This window comes from Pongo pygmaeus, chromosome 2, assembly GCF_028885625.2.
Source record: "Pongo pygmaeus isolate AG05252 chromosome 2, NHGRI_mPonPyg2-v2.0_pri, whole genome shotgun sequence".
Taxonomy (NCBI): domain Eukaryota; kingdom Metazoa; phylum Chordata; class Mammalia; order Primates; family Hominidae; genus Pongo; species Pongo pygmaeus.
The window spans coordinates 80,623,012-80,642,324 of NC_085930.1; the positions used below are offsets into that span (position 1 = coordinate 80,623,012).

The following is a 19,313-nucleotide window of genomic DNA, read 5'->3' on the forward strand; positions in this document are numbered from 1 at the left end:
GAGTTCAAGACCAGCCTGGCCAACATGGCGAAACCCCATCAGAATACAAAACCCCTTCAGAATACAAAAATTAGCCGGGCATGGTGGCACGTGTCTGTAATCCCAGCTACTTGGGAGGCTGAGGCATGAGAATCGCTTGAACCTGGGAGGTAGAGGTTGCAGTGAGCCGAGATTGCATCACTGCACTCTAGCCTGGGTCACAGAGTGAGACTGTCTGAAAAAAAAAAAAAAAGAAAAGAAAAGAAAAGAAAATTGCCTTGAGTGCAGACCACCGTACTTTTTACTTTATTTACTTCTATATTCTGCCTCTACTAAAAATATAAAATTAGCCGGGTGTGGTGGTGGGCACCTGTAATCCTAGTTTCCCGGAAGGCTGAGGCAGGAGAATCGCTTGTTCTCTGAGTTGTATAGCACATCAAGTGATGGAATACACCTCTAATATCATGGCATGTTTGTCTTTTGTTTAGTTTGCCTGATTTTAGTCTTGTGATGGATAAGATGTCACTTTACATCCCAGATTTGTAATTATGTGGTATACTTTAAATGACAGAGTGAAAGGTGAAAAGCGATGTCTCTTCTGATGATCATCTCTTCTCCTGACTCTTGCCACTTTCGGTGTGTATGTATCCTATAAACCCAGAGCGCATACACTCCCAAAGTTGTTCTTTGTGGATGTCACTTTTGACACCTTAAGAACCCAAAGACACATTCTTTTGGCAAAGAATAAAACACCTTCTTGCATATGGTAATAAGTACCTTTGTGCCATTCCAAATAAGCTTGCCAGCCAATTTAGATTTTATTTCTATCCTTAGATTATCCTAATGCTTCAGAAAAATAAGGGTTTAGTTCTTACTAGAAGAAATTGACTTCACTCTCAACTTGATATTTAAAATTACAGTTGTCAGCATTTGTCCTATCTGCTTGTTTTAAGGGACATAACAGTTAAAAGGACTTCACTTAATGCTGTATAAGTTAGTGATCTGAATAAAACTATTGGCAAAGGATCTCCACTCTATATTAAATACTGGAGATCATACAGGTCAAGCTTTCACAGTTCTAGTTGTGAAGCTTGTCTTCTGAATGTGGCAGCACTACATATCCTTATGTTTCAGAAGCTTTATTGTGATCCATGGTTTCAGATGCATATTTCAAATCCAGACATTTCACCTGGTAAGTAAGGCTTATCATACCTTTTTAAAAATATTAAATATTTTTTAAATAGTAGAGGCAGGGTCTTGCTGTGTTGCTCAGGCTGGTCTCAAACTTCTGGCCTCGAGCAGTCCTCCTTCCTTGGCCTCCCAAAAGTGCTAGGATTATAGGCATGAGCCACCTCACCTGGCCTTGTACCTTTTTATCAGAAAGATCCAACCTTGCTCTAAGTTTGTGTGAAAACAGTTTTGCTTTTGTTTTTAAACCAGAGGCACATAGATCTTTCCATCTTCTGTATAGGTCAGCATTACTTGTTTCTGTTAATCATACTATTTCAAAGTCCCCTGCCATTTTAAGGTGGGCTCTCCTGTAGAGGCTTGGGCATGAGAGTTAAGCCAGATACTGACTTTGTTTTCTATCTTTTGGGGTCTTGTTATTCTATGTGGTGGAAATGGTGGTTGTTTAATTGTGACTGCTTTAGACTTGAGTATCTGTTCATCAGTCCATTCATTCAACAAATAGTTTATGAGCTCCTACTGTGTGCAGGGTTCTTTGCCAGGGGCCTGCCAATGGTAAACAAAAACTTGACTTGGCTTCTGCCTTTCTAGAATATGTGGTCTGATGAGGAGAGAAGTATTAATCAAATACTTGCATACACAAAAAGTAAAATTAAAACCTTGGAAAGTGGTGCAAAAGAAAAGATTCATACTGCCACGAGAGATGGCTGACCTTGCCTGGTGAGGGGATTAGGAGGAGGAGGATCCCCTGGGGAAATGTTTGGTTTGAGTACTGAAGTACAAGTAGGAGTTAACCTAAGAAAGGTGGTGGACTTCAGGAATATATAGTAGATCCATCATGTGCAAAGGCTCTGTGGCAGGAGGAGGGAATTTTACATGTTTTCAAGAAATTGCAAGAAGGTCAAGGTGGCTGGAACCTAGAGAAAGGGTATATGTGTAGGGGGAGGGGTCAAGAAAAGGCTGATGATTTAGTCAGAGCCCAGACAGTACAGTGCCTTTTAAGTAATGTTAAGAATTTTTATCCTTATTCTAAGAGTAGCGAGAAGCCAGCGAAGGATTTTCAGCATATGATGGGAGATCACTGGTGTAGTGTAAAGAGCTTTTTAGGCCAGTTTCAAGACTATTAATAGTGTCCTTATGAGGCGTGAGTGTAGCCTGACTAGGGAATTAGGATTTTTAGGAACTCAAATGGATTTAGAGAATGAGGAAGAAGGCAACATGGAGGATGATGCCTGGGTTTGTAGCCTGCACAGCTGAATGAATGATAAAACCTAATTTTGGAAAAGGAATCTCAGGGTTTTGGCTTTTGTTAGAGGAATTCTTCTCTATACAGAACTTAAACTCTTTTGTGGTGATCTGTACTTTAATCATAATTCTGGATAATGGCCAGCTTTCTTTATTTGCCTCTGTTATTGTTGCCTTTATTATTTAATGAACTACTGGGCTCAGTTATCTGTGGAGGTTTGCCTTTTGTATGTGTTTTTTGAATGTTTGTAGAGTTTGGTTATTTTCTTAAAATGTTTTCTTATGAAATATAAAATACAATAATATTTGAAGTGTATACAAATTATGCAAATTAAGTGTATACAATTACGCAAATTAAAGAATAGTAATGAACTGAATATTCATGTAACTACCACTGATTTCTTTTCTTTTCTTTTCTTTTTTTTTTTAAAGAGACAGGGTCTCTGTCACCCAGGCTGGAGTGCAGTGATGTGATCATAGGTCACTGCAGCCTCAAACTCCTGAGCTCAAGTGATCCTGCCATCTCATCCTCCCGAGTAGTTAGGACTACAGGCACACCCAGCTAATTTTTTATTTTTTGTGGAGATAAGGTCTTGCTTTGTTACCCCACGCTGGTTGAACAACTGGGCTCAAGTGATCTTCCCATTTCAACCTCTCAAAGTGCTCAAAGTGGATCGATTATAGGCGTGAGCCACCATGCCTGGCCTCCAATCTTAAGAAATAGAATATCGCCAGTTTCCTAGAGATTCCCTATGGGACCAATCCCAATTGTATTAACTTCTGGTAACCACAACTCTAAATTTTATGTCAATCATTACTTTACTTTTCCATATAGTTTTACCATTCGTGCGTATATCTCAAGTTTAGTTTTTAGCTTTGTTTGCTTTTGGACTTTATGTAATGGAATCATGCTGTATGTATGGTTCTTCTATTGTTTCTTTTGATTTTAAAAAGATTTATCCATGATGATGCATAGAGTTGTAGATGGTTCTTTTCTGTCCTGCAGTGTACTATCCCATTGTCTGAATATAGTGCTGTTTGTTTGTCTGTTATTCTGTGGAACCACTAATAAATGGTTTCCAGTTTGGGCTATTAAGAAAATGCTGCTGCAGATATCACTGTACGTGTTTCATGGTGTACTTGTGCAACTTTTTGGTTAAGCCCTATACCTAGGAATGGAATTTCTGGGATTAGGGACAGTGTTATGTTAGCCTTTAATGGGCAGTGTCAAACTGTTTTTCCAAAGTGGTCATACCAATTTATTTCAACTTATACTTTAACCAGCAATGTATAAGAATTTTCCTGATTCCACCTTCATGCCAACTCTTATATGGTTTAAATTTTAAGATTTGACAATCTGAAGGGGTATGAAATAGTTTCTGTTGTAATTTTAATTTGCATTTTCCTAATTACTAGTGAAGCTGAGCATCTTTTCATGTATTTATGAGCCATTGGTGTTTCCTCTACTATGAAATGTCTGTCTATTGTATCCTCTGTTTTTCAATAGGACTTCCTTTCTTTTTGATTTGTAGGATTCTTCCAGTATTCTGGATACTAGTCCTTTATGGGTTAAATATGTTGCAAATATTTTCTTCCAGTTTATAGTTTATGTTTCAGTCTCCTTGTAGTGTTTTCATAAACAGAAGTTTTTAATCTCAATGCTGTAGAATTTCTCAATGTGTTCCTTTATGGGTGTGCTTTTGGTTCTCGTTTAAGAAAGTTTTTATGATTTGGATGTTATAGAGATATTCTCCTATAGTATCTGCTAAAATTTTTATTCTTTTGCATTTTGCATTTAAGTCCTTGGTCCACCTGGAATAGATTTTTTGTATGTTATGCAATAGGGGATCCAATTTCTTTTTTCCCATATGGATAACCATATCCTGGCTTCATTTATTAAATAGTCTATCCTTTCTTCATACATCCTGCAGTGCTCACTCTCATAAATCAAGTTAACATGTATGTGTGGATCTGTTTCTAGGTTGTCTGTTCAGCCCCACTGATTTACTTGTCTATCATGCGAGAGTGCCATACTTTCTTAATTACTGTAGCTTTATATCTTAGAATCAGCTTGTCAAGTTCCATGAAAAACATTTTGATTGGAATTGCTTTGAATCTGTTAATCAGTTTGGAGAGACTAAAACATTTTGTGTCTCTTTCCAATAATATGATATGACTCTCTAAGTTTTCTTTAGTGTCTTTCAATAAAATTTTATAATTTTTTTCCATTAAAGGCTTACTCATTTTTTTGTTCGATTTATTGCTTGATATAAATACTTTTTTAGAAAAATTACTTACAAACTGCCTGTTTAAAGTACAGTCATGCATTGCTTAATGATAGGGATACGTTCCGAGAAGTGTATCATTAGGCAGTTTTATTGTGTGAACATCATAGATTGCACTTACACAAACCTAGATGGCATAGGCTACTACACACCTAGGCTCTGTGGTGTAGCCTATTGCTTCTAGGCTACAAACCTGTACAGCATGTGACCATCCTGAATACTGTAGACAGTTGTAACACAGTGGTATTTGTATATCTCAACGTATCTAAATATGGAAAAGGTACAGTAAAATCAGAGTATTATACTCTTATGGGACCACCATATGTAGTTCATCATTGACCACAGCGTTGTTATGTGGCACATTAATGTATATAGAAATGTAATTCACTTTTTAAAATTGATTTCATATCCAGCTACCTTGTCAGACTCTACTATTAACTCTTATGTATCATTTCTGTCCAGTTTTCTATATAGGCAGTAGTAATGCAAGTAATGACAGTTTGGTTTCTTCCTTTTCAGTCTTTATATTCTTCATTTCTTTTTCTTTTTCATTTTGTTGCACTGGCCTAGGCCCTTCAGTACAATCCTGAATAGATATGGTGGTAATATATTTATCTTGTTCTTTATCTTTAAGAAAATGCTTTCAACATTTTACCATTAAATATGATATTTGCTTTTGTAGATAGGCTTTATCAAGAAAGATTCACGTTATTCTTATTTTGCATAGAGTTTTTTATTCTAAATAGTTTTGAATTTTATTGCATTTTTTCCTCATCTTTGGGATGATGTTAAAAATTTTCTTCTTTAATTTTTAATGTAATGAATGGCATGTGTAAAATTTCGAACAAATTCAGCCTTGCATTCCTGGGATAAACCTATCTTGATTATGATATATTATTTAAATATGATGCTGGATTTGGCTTGCAAACTCTGGGTGCCTACAATCAGGAAGAGGGTATGTATGGGAGGAGAGATTGGCCTATAATTTCCCATTGTTGTACTGTCCTTTCCTGAGAAAATGACTTAGCATTGCCTTTTCTGTTCTCTGAAACAGTGCATGTAATATTGAAATGATACATTCCTTGAACCTTCAGTAGCATTCACCAAAAAAAAAAAAAAAAAAAAAAAAAAAAAAAAAAAAAAAAGCCATTGTGGCTTGCTTTCTTTATGGGAAAATTCTTAACTATTTATTCAGATTTTCTGATTGTTATAGGACTATTCTGGTTCTTTATTTCTCTGAGTCAGTTTTGATAGGTTTTATTTTTCTAAAACTTTGTCCATTTCTTCTAAATTTTCAAACTTTCTGACATAGAGTTGTTTTTATTTGCTCTTATCTGTTTTCTCCATAGCATCTGTAATTGTTGTCTTTTACCTTTCTGATAATCGTGCTGTCTCTCTCTTTGTTTTTTTGTTTTTAAATTATTTTTGTAAGAAGGTATATTTGATTAGCTAATTTTTAAAAAATTATTTTATTTTATTTTTTATTTTTGGAGACAGTGTCTCATTCTGGTGCCCAGGCTGCAGTGCAGTGGCATGATCTCTGCTCACTGCAACCTCTGCTTCCCGGGTTCAAGCGATTCTCCTGTCTCAGCCTCCCGAATAGCTGGGATTACAGGTGCCCGCCACCATGCCCAGCTAATTTTTCTATTTTTAGTAGAGATGGGGTTTCACCATTTTGGTCAGGCTGGTCTCGAACTCCTTACTTCAGGTGATCCACCTGCCTCAGCCTCCCAAAGTGCTGGGATTACAGGCATGAGCCACTGTGCCCAGCCCATTTCACGCTCTTGATCCTCTCTATGTTTGTCTTCTATTTCATTACTTTTGCTTTTATCTGTATCATTTTATTTCTTCTACATTTTAGAAGTTTGTTAGATTCTGCATGTAGATGTTAGTAACTTGCTAACATTGACTCTTTCTTTATGTAAAACTAAATTTTCAAGTATCTGCTTTATATTCTTCTCACAGGTTTGGAAATATACTGAATTTTCATTACTGTTTCGTTCCACATATTTTCTGATTTTACTCATGAAATTTTGGAAATATTTTTCTCCTTTCCAAGCATATGGACTTTTATAGAAAAGTTTTTATTGTTGATTTCTAACTTAGTTGCATTTCTGCCAGAGAATTATATCATTGTTTAGAAATTTGTTGAGATTAATTTTATGTCTAGAATGGTGTCAGTTTTCATACACTTTTGGTTTTATTCTTAAAAGTAATGTTGATCTTTGAATTGTTAGCTGCTGTGTTGCATGTCTGTCCATTGGATGAAACTTGTTGGTTGGGCTGTTTGTTTTTTGTATCTTTACTGATATATTTTGTCTGTTTAATCTGTTCGTTTTGAATTGAAAGAGGTGTGTGAAAATCTCCTATGTTGTCAGTCTTGTCAGTTTCTTCCTGTAGACCTGTCAGTTTTTACTTTATATTTTGAGGCATGTTATTTGGTATTATTAGTTTATAATTGTCATATCTTCTTGGTAGGTTAAAATGTATCACTAATAATGCTTTTTGCCTTACCATCTATTTTGTCTGATAATAACATGGCTATCCCAGCTTTCTTTTGATTAGTATTGGCCTGGAATATCTTCTTGTCCTTGGAGGATTTAATTTTTGTGAACATCTCTTCAATAAACCTTTGATGACTGGCTTCCAGTAAATTCAAACCTAACTACAAAAATCTTACATTTTGTATATGTGAGAAATATGCTCTGAACATATGATGTAAAGCTGTGATGAATCAGTAATTTGGGAACCAGTTGTGACTTTAGATGTTTTTGGGTTTTTGGTCTTGTCGTTATGCAGGTTGACATGTTTGGGTTCTGTAAGTCATGTATTTCTGTCTTTGATTCCCTACTCCACATTGACTCAGTCAGCAGATCCTTTTAATTCTTCCTACACAATCCCTTTCATATAAATCACTCTTTTTGGTCTCACCACCTTTCTTTGAATTCAGGCCTTTATTTCCTCTTCTCTTGCCACAGTGTCCTCCCTGTTGTCCTTGCCACCACAGTCTCACTCCCCATCTTGTTTCTTTCCTGTAGTAATGCCAGTCTGACAGTTCTGAAATGCCATTTTGGATATGGCTGTCTTCCTGGAAGTTCTTTTTTTTCTTTTTTTTTTTTTTTTAAGCTGTCTTTATGAGGTCTTTCTGAACGCTCTGATCACTCCGATTTTGGTGATGGGGATTTCACTCGTCTACCACTGCTACTGTGAGATAGGCTGAGGGATGTACTGTGTCGTCTTTTCCTTTCCTTCCTTGTTGGAGTATACTCATTTTTTTCCTTCTTTGGAGCTAGATTCCAATTTTTCTTTATCTTTCTTGTCCCTTTCTCTTTCTTGTTTCTTTCTCATTCTCCTTCTAACTCTTTCTCTCGTTGAAGATGTTTATCTCTGTAGTGTTCTACTTGCTCCTGAAAACTGTGGACTGGTTTTTTAGGTCTTTTTCCAAAATTCCAGCTCATCCTGAAAATTCATAACTTTGAGCTCAATTTCACGAAGTTTGGCTTGTTTTTCCTCACTCATTTCCAAGCACTTAGAGAACTCGGACTCAGTTATTTCTTCTTTGATTGGATTAGAGTACAGATCATGTTCTTCAGATTTGGAACTTTGAGTATCTTCTTCATCTTCACTTTCTTCTTCTTGATTTTGATTTTGTTTTTCTTCCAATTCTTCCTGCTGGTCAAATAACTCCCATTTAGAAGTTGTAACAGCCTGTGCTTCCAATTCACATTTGTCCACAGCTTCCCATTTTGATGGGGCAACTTTAAATATAGGCTCATTCTTCTTTGAGTTTTCAGTTGCATCCAAAGGCACTCCATCAAGATCATCATCAGGACTTTTTATAGGGATTCCATCAAGATCATCCACGGGAGTAGCATCAATAGGAATTCCATCTACATCTTCCAGAGGTGCACCATCAAGCTCTTCCTCAATGGAAGCACCATCAAGATTGTCTAGTACATCTTCTGTTTCCTTTTCTACAATAATATATACAAGTCCTAAGAAAATATTTTTTAGTTTAATCAAAAATGGTTCTGGATAAATTGCCCAATCTTCCCATGCTCTAAAGCTTAGGTTGTGTATGACTTGTCATATCACTGTCTGAGGGTCCAGATGCATCTGTATGTGCATTTGAAGATCCAGATGAATGAACATCTGACAATTTCGTCTTTGAACTGGTCTCCTCAGAAGTTCTTGATGGTTTGCCTGCAGGACAAAAGCCTAAATGCCTGGGCTGAGTTGGATTCCACACCGTCTGCATCTTTCTCCTCATCTTCTAGGCTTAATCTCTCATTCTTGCTGATCAGGCACCCTCCTTCTCCTGCCAAGTAGATGAACTCACTATTTCCCAAATTTGCCATAAACTGCAGCTTTTTTTTTTTTTGCTTTGGCACATTCCATTTTCTCTACCATATTTGTTACATTTTGCTTTAAGCTTTCTCTAACGAACCCAACTAAATCATCTCTGCATTGTAAGACTTCAGGTTAACACTGACATCACTCCTCTTGATGATGACTGTCTGTGATGCAGCCAGTCATAGAACTGAAAATTCTTGCAAACTCTTCTCTTTTATAAGCCTTTATTTTGTGGATTAATTCCCCCCTGCACTGTCGCTGCTGTGTGATTGCTTAGTCTTGGCATGGCTGACTCTGATACCCGCAAATTCACTCATAAATGAGAACCCTCCTACTCTGAAGCAGGCTAGAGGGCTTAAAAGTTGTCCTTTAAATCTAATTGAAATCTGCTTTCTTCACATTAATTTCAATTCTGGACCCATATAGAGTAAGTTCTCTTTTCAAATGTCTGCCTTCAGCTATCTGGAGGATTACTGTTGTATCCCTTCTCAGTCTTCCAGATCAACCTCTTCTGCCTTAAATTATTCTTATAGGTCCAAATTTCCAACTCTTTGTCCATCTTGGTCTCTTTTTGGGCAGACTACTTTGTCAGTGTCCCTCAACCCCTCCCTTTATTTATTTTTTTGGTCCAGACCCTTTTAAAGTATCCTCCAGTTTAAATATAATACTTCAGGTTTGACCAGAGAGAAGCAATTGCTTTTGGTTTTTGTGAATATTACTTCGTCAGTCATCTACTTATCACTGGAAACCTTAACTCACTATATTCTTAGTTTATGACTAGCTGAAACTCTTCATATTCTTCTTTAAGTATAATTCCTCTTCTTTGCTAGCTAGTTCACAATCTTTGCATTTGTCCCTGTTTAGTTTCACCTTGTTAGATTTGGCATATCCCATCCACCCGTTACGAACTTTTTGGAACTGGAATCTGTCACCTAGGTTATTTCCTGATCTTTGTCACCTTTGTAACACTGTTTATAAACTTGACTCCTGAAATCTAATGAGCAGTCATTTTTTGGAGCAACCACAAGGTTAGGCGCTGTGGAACTAAAGAAGAATTAGATACGGCTTCTGGCCTTAAGGAATCAGAATGAGCATTCTCTGTTTTCACCTAAGACAGTGAGTAGAATGTTGAATGCAGAAGGCTGAGGTCAGAACTTTGTACTCTTCCACTAGATACCTTCTTTCAGGTTGAAATCAGTCTGACCTCTAAGGTCAAATATCAGTCTAGACAACTGTATAATCATACACCCATACTCTGTATTTTGCCCATAAAGAGACCGCAGGAGATTGTCATATGTTTTGTTAGAGTCCAGACACAATCTTTGCACAGGGTTCCCAGGTGCGGGCTAGTCCAAGGGATGGCATCAGTTTGTGAATCCATAGTAACTTCTGGGGATCACCTACTTCATCTCTTATCTGCCTATATGCAGTTCACATATTTTGAGTTCATGGTCTATGGTTTCATCACTTTCCTCCTTCTTTTTAAAAGTTAAGGAAGACACATTTGCCTCTTTCCTGTCTTCTGTGTGGATATTCGAGGCTAGATATATTGTTCTGATTCCCTCTTCAGTTATTCTGTGATCAGCAGAACACCTTTGTCATTAGTATTAATCTATATCACAGTTTTTGCCTTCTATAATACTAGATATCATCTTGTACTTTCTGGGCATTTTTCTTCTTTCCTTATCATTCTTAGTTTATTGAACAAACTGACAGCCCTTGGTGAAACTGGCAAAAGCAAACTCCTTCCTGGAACTTCTGAGATGTAGTCTGGCTCAAACCAGGCCCTGATCGTTCTGTCATCTTAAGCCATGGTCCACAAAGCCAAATCCTGTTTCTGATTTGGGAAGGCTGAGGTCAGAAAGCTGTCCCCTGCCATTAGAAATGTAGCGAGGCCATAGAGTATTATGGTTAAGAGTATGGGCTCTGGAGCCAGCTGGCAGCTTCAGATCTCTGCTCTGTCTGTATGGCCTTGGACAAGCCATTTAAACTCCCTGTGCTTCTGCTATCCATAAAATGGGGGAGAATTAGGAAAATTAGATGAGCTAACACATGCAATTTGTTTAGAACATGCTAACACAGAGTAAGTGGTCAATAATATTTGCTAAGAACAAAGCTCCATTGATGCAATGCTTGTTTAACAATAGCATTGGCTGAATCAGGCAATCAGTCCATAACAATAATAGCTAGCATTTATCAAGGGCTTACTGCATACCAGGCATTGTGCTAAGTGCTTTATAGAGATTATCTCTCTTGATGATCTCACAAGCCCCATATGAATTTGGGTTATGTCCTCATTTTGTTATCACCCCAGGTTACAATTAGGGAAACTGAGGCTCAGAGAGATTAAGTTAACCCAGAGCTGCGTGACTTCAGAGCCTGAGCTCTTCACCTCCTTGCTGTGGTCAGTCAGTTGTTTGCTGACTTCAGAACACATGACCCCTGATAAACACAGGACATTTTCTTGGTGAAGTAGCCCATGTGGTCTCTGTTATGGAGCATTTAGTCTGGTTGTAGAGACAAGACAAGATTTGCAGAGGGCAGAATTAGAAGGCTGCTGAGCAAACCCTGGCCCCGTTGCAAGAGACATAGTGTTTCAAAGAAGGGGAGGCCAGGCTGGTCTGCAAGGCTTAGTGGAGTAGAAGTCTTGAACAGGGAACTAAAGATGGGTGAGATCTGACCAGGCACAGAAAGAAAGGGGGAAGATGTGCTAGGCAGGGATGCAACTTGAGGCAAATCGCAAAGTAAAAATAATTGTTCTGGGTCTGGAAGCAGTGATAAACCAGTCACATTAGTGTAGCAGGTATGTATTGAGATATACAGACTATGTTAGGGAATTGGGGAGATGGAACTAAGTCTGCGGATGTAGAAGTTGCAAGCTAGTGACCCTTGGGTCACTTTTGGCTCTCAGTGAGTTTTTAAAGACTTTAAATTGGTTGTCAACACTTAAAAATTGGAAGATTTTGTGTAAAAGTCTGGATTTACAGCTGCTCTTGAAATAACGGAAGTTCTGGCAGTTGCTGGGCCCACATCCCCACATGGTAACAATTGGCTAGAGCTGGGGCCAGCTGTCTCCATTATGTGGGACAAGTGCTCTCCATTCTGCCACAGACCCCCACCTGCCTGCTAGACTCCATCTGTTTGGCTTCTAGGGGCAGCAGTTTGTGGCCTTGGCCTAACGTATAAGGGCTCTGTTACTGGATCAAAGGACCTGCACTTTTTTCCTGCCAAACTGCAGGTCCCATGCAAGCAGGAGCCATGTTTTTCTTGTGCACTGCTGTATAGCTGGGTCCTAGCAAAATGCCCAGCAAATACTGGCCACTCAATAAATGTGGCACCTGGATGGCAGCAGTGACCGTATTATAGTGGAATCAATTTTGGAAGCTGCAGCGGAGTTCTAGAATGCTTAGGGGAAAACATACCGGGGGCACACACCATTCGACCTGGTGGCTCATGTTGAACCCTGTTGTAAAGGCACACTGTGGATGACCGTTAAGCAGCAAATAGGCTGCTTATAAAGCAGAGAACAATCTGTGTTTGTGTCGAGGAAAAAACTGCTGGCCATGCAGTGCTCTGTTTCCAACTCCTCTCACTGACATGGATAGCAGCCCTGTTGTTGTTTTCTTCTTTGGACACGTACTAAACAATAGGAATAGAAAATGCATAAGTAAGGCTTATGGCACATACTTATTTGCCTCACTCAGCAGGGCAACAGCATGACAAAGATCACAGCCACAGCTCTGGGCTCTGTGTGTTTTAGCAAAAACCTGTGAAACCGAGTTGCTTTTGACTAGGGATGTGATCTTTCTTCCTAGATGCTGATGGCAGCTCTTCTCCACAGTTTAGCCTGTGTTCTTATTTTGTTTATTTATTTATTTCCCTTTCTTCTGCACTTGGTATTCCTCCAGGCTCCATCTGAATGTGCCTTGCCATCGGGAGCACTAGGAAAGAAGAAAGTCAAACTGCTTCTCCCTCAGGCTCAAGCTTTGGAAAATCAAAGCCGAGCAGAGGCAGCTCTTCTCTGCCTGCAGCAGGGTCAGCGATTTGTGTAGTGTTTTCCCTGTCGGCTTATCTCTGCTGATTTCTTCTGTTTTTGAGCAAGGGAATGAAGAGTTGTATCATTGCTGCTGCCTTTTTAAGCAGGTGGGATCTGCAGCTGTGATCACAGCCAAGCTCTGTGCTCCCTGCTGACAGCATTCCCTGCTTTTTTGTAAACTGCTCCTTCTAGGGCTGGATTTGTCTCAGTGGAATGAAGTGGCTCCAAGAAAAAAAACCACCCAGACTCCCTGACAAGGAATGAAAGGAGCAAAGCACTTATATCTCCCGCCCCACGCAGGAAGCATTTTGATAGCATCGTTTGAATCAAACCATAATTAGGCTTTTGCATCCAGTTCTTGTAGGAACATGAAATGCTAGGCAGCCAACAGGTTTGGTTCTGGCAACCACCTAACCATGGAGGATTAAGTTGTATTGTGTATTCCTATATTTAGTAAAATAGTATCTCAGAGACCCTTTTTCATTCTTATTTTTAGTAATCAGTAATTTTTGTAGCTAGTAATTTGGGTCTGATTGGGACATGTTGGCAACTCTTCAGTTCTAATTATAGAAGAGTTTTTGCCAGTAAGTCTTGAGGACAGAGTGAATGTAGGATTTTAAAAAGGTATCCAGCAAATTAGTTGAGTCCTAATTGTTGAGGGTCGTGATCACTATAATAGAATATATGAGATTAATTGTAGCTCCCTACCTGGTAAAACTATTCTAGGAGACTTAATTTGCATAAACATTTTGTCAAGGACTGGGCCCAGTGACATAGGACAGATTCTTCACTGGTTCTGCTGGCAAATGTCGTCCTCCAGCATCTTGTTCAACTTGTATGTCGGTAATCAACTCTTTAGTTACCCAGATGGTGTCCCTGCTTCAGAGCACAGCATAGTGCATAGTGGGTCTGCACATGAGGAGCTCTGGCTAATCAGGGATGAACCCTCTGTCATGGGGCAAGTTTTTGCTTCTGAACATTGGTGGAATATGGAGAATTGAACCTGCTTATGTTTCTGATGAAAGGATCGATGGGGTCGTACATATGAAAGCAATTGGAACATATGAAAGCATATGGAAACCTTCAAGTCTGATGCCATGTGGAGGATTAGTGCTTGGGTTTGTGGCTAGCCCTGTGGTATACCTATGCCGCTGAAGTCTCTAGGCTTCATCTTTGTCAAACAAATTAGGGCTTTAGATTAGATCTGTGTGGTCTGATTTGGTATTCATTGACACATGTGGCTATTTTCATTTAAATTAGTTCAAATTAAATACAATTTAAGGTATAGTTCTTCAGTCACGCTGACATTCTGAATGCCCGACAGCCACATGGGGTTAGCGGCCACCGTATTGGACAGCACGTTTCCATCATCATGTGAAGCCCGCTGGACAACCTGGACTCAGTTATCTAGCAGGTTTCCTCCAGCTGGGGATTGATTAGACTTCAATAAAATGGCTCATGAAGTCCTTAAAAGAGGCCTGTGCTTTCAGTTCCCCCCTCCCTTCACCGGCAGACCTGCACCAGGGGCTTGGATGTGCTGAAATCTTTCCTCCTTGTTTGCCTGGTGTCTGAGGCATGAGCCCTTCCTGTGATACCTTCTGCAGTGAGTTTCTTAGAAGAGGTAAGTTGTAGAATGACACATTCCTGAGCCCTCAAATAGTTTTATCTTGTTTACATAAAATTCTGACTTGGACAGAATTTTCCTTCTCTTTTATTAAACCTCTAGGTCTTCCTTTTCAAGAACAAGATGACCTGTGGTCATTTTCTGTGTACATGGGACAGCTTAGGCTCAGGGTCGGGCTAAGGCAGCAGTGGTGTAGTATGAACTTGGGCAGCAGATGAGGCTTTGGAGGTGCAGGTTGGCCCACAGAGGTGGATGGATGGTACAAGAACTATGGTTTAGAGATGGATACATGATCTGGAGACTAGCAATTAGCTATGTCAGAATCGACATCCAGATGGCTTTTAGAACTGGGAGCAGGGGATCGTTGTGAGTGTCTTACACTAAGCTTAATAGACTGGAGGTTCAAGCTGAGAAGAGGTGGAATAGCTGAAAACAGGAATAAGCTAGGTCCCACAGTTTAGGCTGTTCAGTGATGTATAGGGTCCCCAAGGTCACCTTTCAGTGAGGCCTTCCCTAAATACTCATAAAAAATTGAACACCCCCTGGCCCAAGTGCTCCCTGGCTACCTTTTGAGTTCTGTTTTGTTTTTTCATGGCACTTATATCATCTAGCACACTATATTTTACTTACTTTTTATTATCTATTATTATTTTAGTATTTATTATCTTTTCTTACACAAGAATATAAGCTCCATGAGCACAGGAATTGGTCTGTTTTGTTCAGGGCTTGAACACATAGTACTTTCAGGTATTTATTTGGCCAGGCACGGTGGCTCATGCCTGTAATCCTAGAACTTTGGGAGGCCAAGGCAGGCAGATCACCTGAGGTCAGGAGCTCAAGACCAACCTGGCCAACATGGCGAAACCCCGTCTCTACTAAAATACAAAAATTAGCTGGATGTAGTGGCACGTGCCTGTAATCCCAGCCACTCAGGAGGCTGGGGCACAAGAACTGCCTGAATCTGGGAGGCGGAGGTTGCAGTGAGCCGAGATTGCACCACTGCACTCCAGCCTGGGTGACAGAGTGAGACTGTCTCAAAAAAAAAAAAAAAATAAATAAATATATATATATATATATATATATATATATATATATATATAAAAATATAAATCATGTGAATCTGGGAGGCGGAGGTTGCAGTGTGCTGAGATCGTGCCACTGCATTCCAGCCTGGAAACAGAAGGAAACTCTGTCTTTAAAAAAAAAAAAAAAACAATGAATGAGGGAAAAATGCAGCCCTGATGCACTTTCAGTGCAGTTTGGAGGCAGAGCTACTCTTGGGAGGCTAGTGCCATAGAAGGAAGTAACGGGTAGAGGTCTGAGGAGACAGGCAAGTGGTGGCATCTGAATGGACAGAAATGGTTCGGGGCAGGCATGTGGATCCTGGCTTCAGGCAAGGTCCCTATGAAAGTTGAAGATCTTGTACAAGAAGATAGCTAATGGGCAGAAAGCCCAGCTTTGTAGAGTCAGGGTTTTGAGATAAAATGTTTCTGAGTCTGGGCCTCAGAATCAGTCTGACCTAGAAGGGGAGCTAAGGAAAGAACTCTTGAGCCATGGAACCATTAGAGTAGGGCCCCATGCATCTTTTTACTTAAAGCCAAGATTGGTGAGTAAATGCAAGGTGGAGATTCATCCTCATGCTCTGGGTGCAAGAGGGATGGGACAGAGTCGGGCTGCCCTGTACACAATGTGTGAAGTCAGCAATGCCTCACCACAACAGTTGACCCAGGAACAGGGGGAACCTCCTACCATTCCCATCCCACGGTTTGATCAGATCCAAGAGTCCACAATATTGAGAGTGAATGAAAAGTGTCAGCTGGTAATAATGACTTCAACATAGTCACAACTCTCTGGGGCGTTCCAAACAACATGGTGCATATGTATTACCTGGGAGTCTTGTTAAAAAGACTCCTATTCAGAGACCTGGGTTAGGGGCTGAGATTCTGCATTTCTAAGAAGTTCCAAGATGATGCTGCTGCTCCTGGTCCAGGGTTATGCTTTCAGAAGCAAGGCTTTATCAAGGAAAGGAACTAAATATTAGCCATTGAAGTCAATTGCCTTTATTAAAAGTATTTTAAAATTCTCCTTAGATAGTCTAGGGGCTGTCATTTAAGGGTATTCTGGTAGACAGATGCTTTTCACTTCGGTTTAGTTTTTGAGAGAGTATAAGCAAGCATAAAATACACTTTCCCAAGTTTGATTTTCTATAGAGGACCACTTGTCAGAACTGCTGTCAAGTCTGGCTTTCAGATCCCATGTTTCCTGAGGCAGTTGTTGAATACTTCAGACCTTAGTAGTCTGGGCACCGTGGCTCATGCAAATAATCTAGCACTCTGGGAGGCCGAGGCAGGAGGATCACTTCAGCCTAGGAGTTCTAGGCTGCCATCAGCTGTGATTGCGCCACTGCACTCCACCTCTTCTACTTGTAAGTAAGTGGTTCTGCATAGTGTGGTATGTGGGCACTGGGCAGGGTGTGGTATATATGCGCCAAGCCACAGATCACGCCGGATGAAGTTTGGAAGTTTGTTCTTGTGATGTGGTTGAGGTGGAGGCACGTAACTCACTCTGAAGGCTTCCTGTGCTTTTGTAAAAATTACTCCCCTAGGAGTTTTCATGGGAATAAAAAGAAGACCCCAAACCATGGACATTTTGAAATTTGTATTCTGATAGTCAGGGTCCGGTGTAAATAGATGATCTTACATGCATCTCTCCTGCCTACCACATTCCCAGATAGAATATATAGTCCTGTGGATTGCGGTCGGTAAGTCCTTGCAGTCCTAGGATGTGGCCCTGTACCAGGGCCTGTGCTGTGATTCCACAGCTCTTATGTCATTAAACCTTTCCTACTTTTCTCCTCATAGTCCTTACAAAAGTTTCATTTTAGATAACTCTTTTTCTAGAACCTCTCTGCTTCTATTCTCTCTTCCCCTTCCCTCCTTCCAAGCCTGAAATGGCTGCCCCTTCTCTCTGCTCATGGCCAGTACTCAATTCTTGCTGTTTGAGGTGGTTGTGGTCTATAAAGTCACTGTGAACACTGAATTAGTGAATTCTGAACCATTGTTCCCAGGGGAAATACAGGTTAGGTTCCTGTGAGTCTCTGGTCACAATACTTAACCTTGTTTTATGTGTTTCTGTTTAAAGTCACCTTATTTAATATATATTGTCAATTCATTAATATTGAACCCACAGCCAATAGTACTAGAACTCATGCCTGAACAAAGCGATCTCGGTCAGGCACATCTCAGCCTCCTTCCACTTAGGAACACTGGACAGCCTTTCAGCATTACGCTTAGGGGCCGCTTTAAAAATGAAATCACCGACAAAAAGCGCAAAAATGAGAAAAACACGGCATTAAGTAGGCCACGTAAAGGAGCCTTGTGTAGAGTGTTAGAGCTGAGACAAGAAGTCAGAATCATCACCTCGTAGGACCTCAGCTGGAAATGTGCGTTGGGAAACTCGAAAATTTCTCCTTCCTGTGTATGTCCTCAAAGGACCACAAAAGCACTGTAAATATTGACTTGGAGGGGGGGGGGGTTACAATTAAATTTTACTGAGTAGCTAAATTCACAGATACGGAGTTTGTGAGTAATGAGGTTTCTTATAGGCAATTTCACAAGGTAAAGTTGGTAGAGGGACCAACACAGTAGGGCAAAAAGGAAGAAAAAGGTACTCCTTTTTTTGTCAAAGAATTTGATATTTGAAAAAATTTAAAAAGCATTGAAATAGTCAGCCTGGGAAGAATTAGGACTTTGGCAGACTTTCCCCCTTTATTTTAAAATACAGAATAGTTTTCATTTAGAATTATATGTGCAAAGAAACTGTCTTCTGAGTGCCTGCCCAGGGCATCATATCCCCATCCTTCTCATAGACTTACTGCACTGTGGAATTGTGGCTTGCCCCTTGCCCACCACACAATGATATTATATGATGTTTTAGGTCAAATACTGTGTTTTGTATTCCCCATTGGATCCACTAACCCTAGCACATAGTTGGTGGTCAGTAAGTATTTGTGGAAAGACTGACTTGGACTTTGGGTGTTTGAGCTGAAAAGCTGCAGTTCAGTCTGATTGCTTCTGGTCCTGGTCCACAACACCTTATCCACAATTCTGAAATCCAGAAAGTTCTGAAAACAAAAGTATTTCCAGGGCATTGGCATGGAACCTGACTGACATGAACTTGTTTGGTCGCTTGAGCTATTTACAATCTTGGAGTGACTAGTCATACATTTCCATTCAGAAATATCAGGGTATTTGCTTAAAAGATGTTGCCGAGAGTGCTGGGCAATATATGACATATGTCATTAATTTCTACCTTTCTAAAATGCAAAAAAAAAAAAAAAAAAAATCAGAATTTTGAAACCTGGCTAGGTCCAAGGGCTTCAGATAAGGCACTGTTGACCTGTGGTAAAATTTAGGGATTTTCTGTAGAAATTTTATTTGAGGAAATTGAAAGTTTATGAGAGAATTAGCTAGAGGCATAAATGATTGTAGTCTCTGGCTGGTGAGAGTAAAATTAAGTGACAAAATTTGATGGCATAACTCCTGAAAGTTACATGTAGAGTCAAAAGCCCCTGGGTGCTGAGAACACTTCTCTTATTATGAAT

The 19,313-nt window shown here is 39.7% G+C and overlaps 1 protein-coding gene and 1 pseudogene across 1 annotated transcript in view; one reads left to right on the plus strand and one right to left on the minus strand.

The window, feature by feature from the left end:
* The window catches only part of SHQ1 (SHQ1, H/ACA ribonucleoprotein assembly factor), a 105,640-nt gene that overhangs the window by 67,491 nt on the left and 18,836 nt on the right, over positions 1-19,313 (plus strand). The gene's annotated exons all lie outside the window — the stretch shown is intronic.
* Positions 7,652-8,967, minus strand: LOC129034146 (U2 snRNP-associated SURP motif-containing protein-like; annotated as a pseudogene).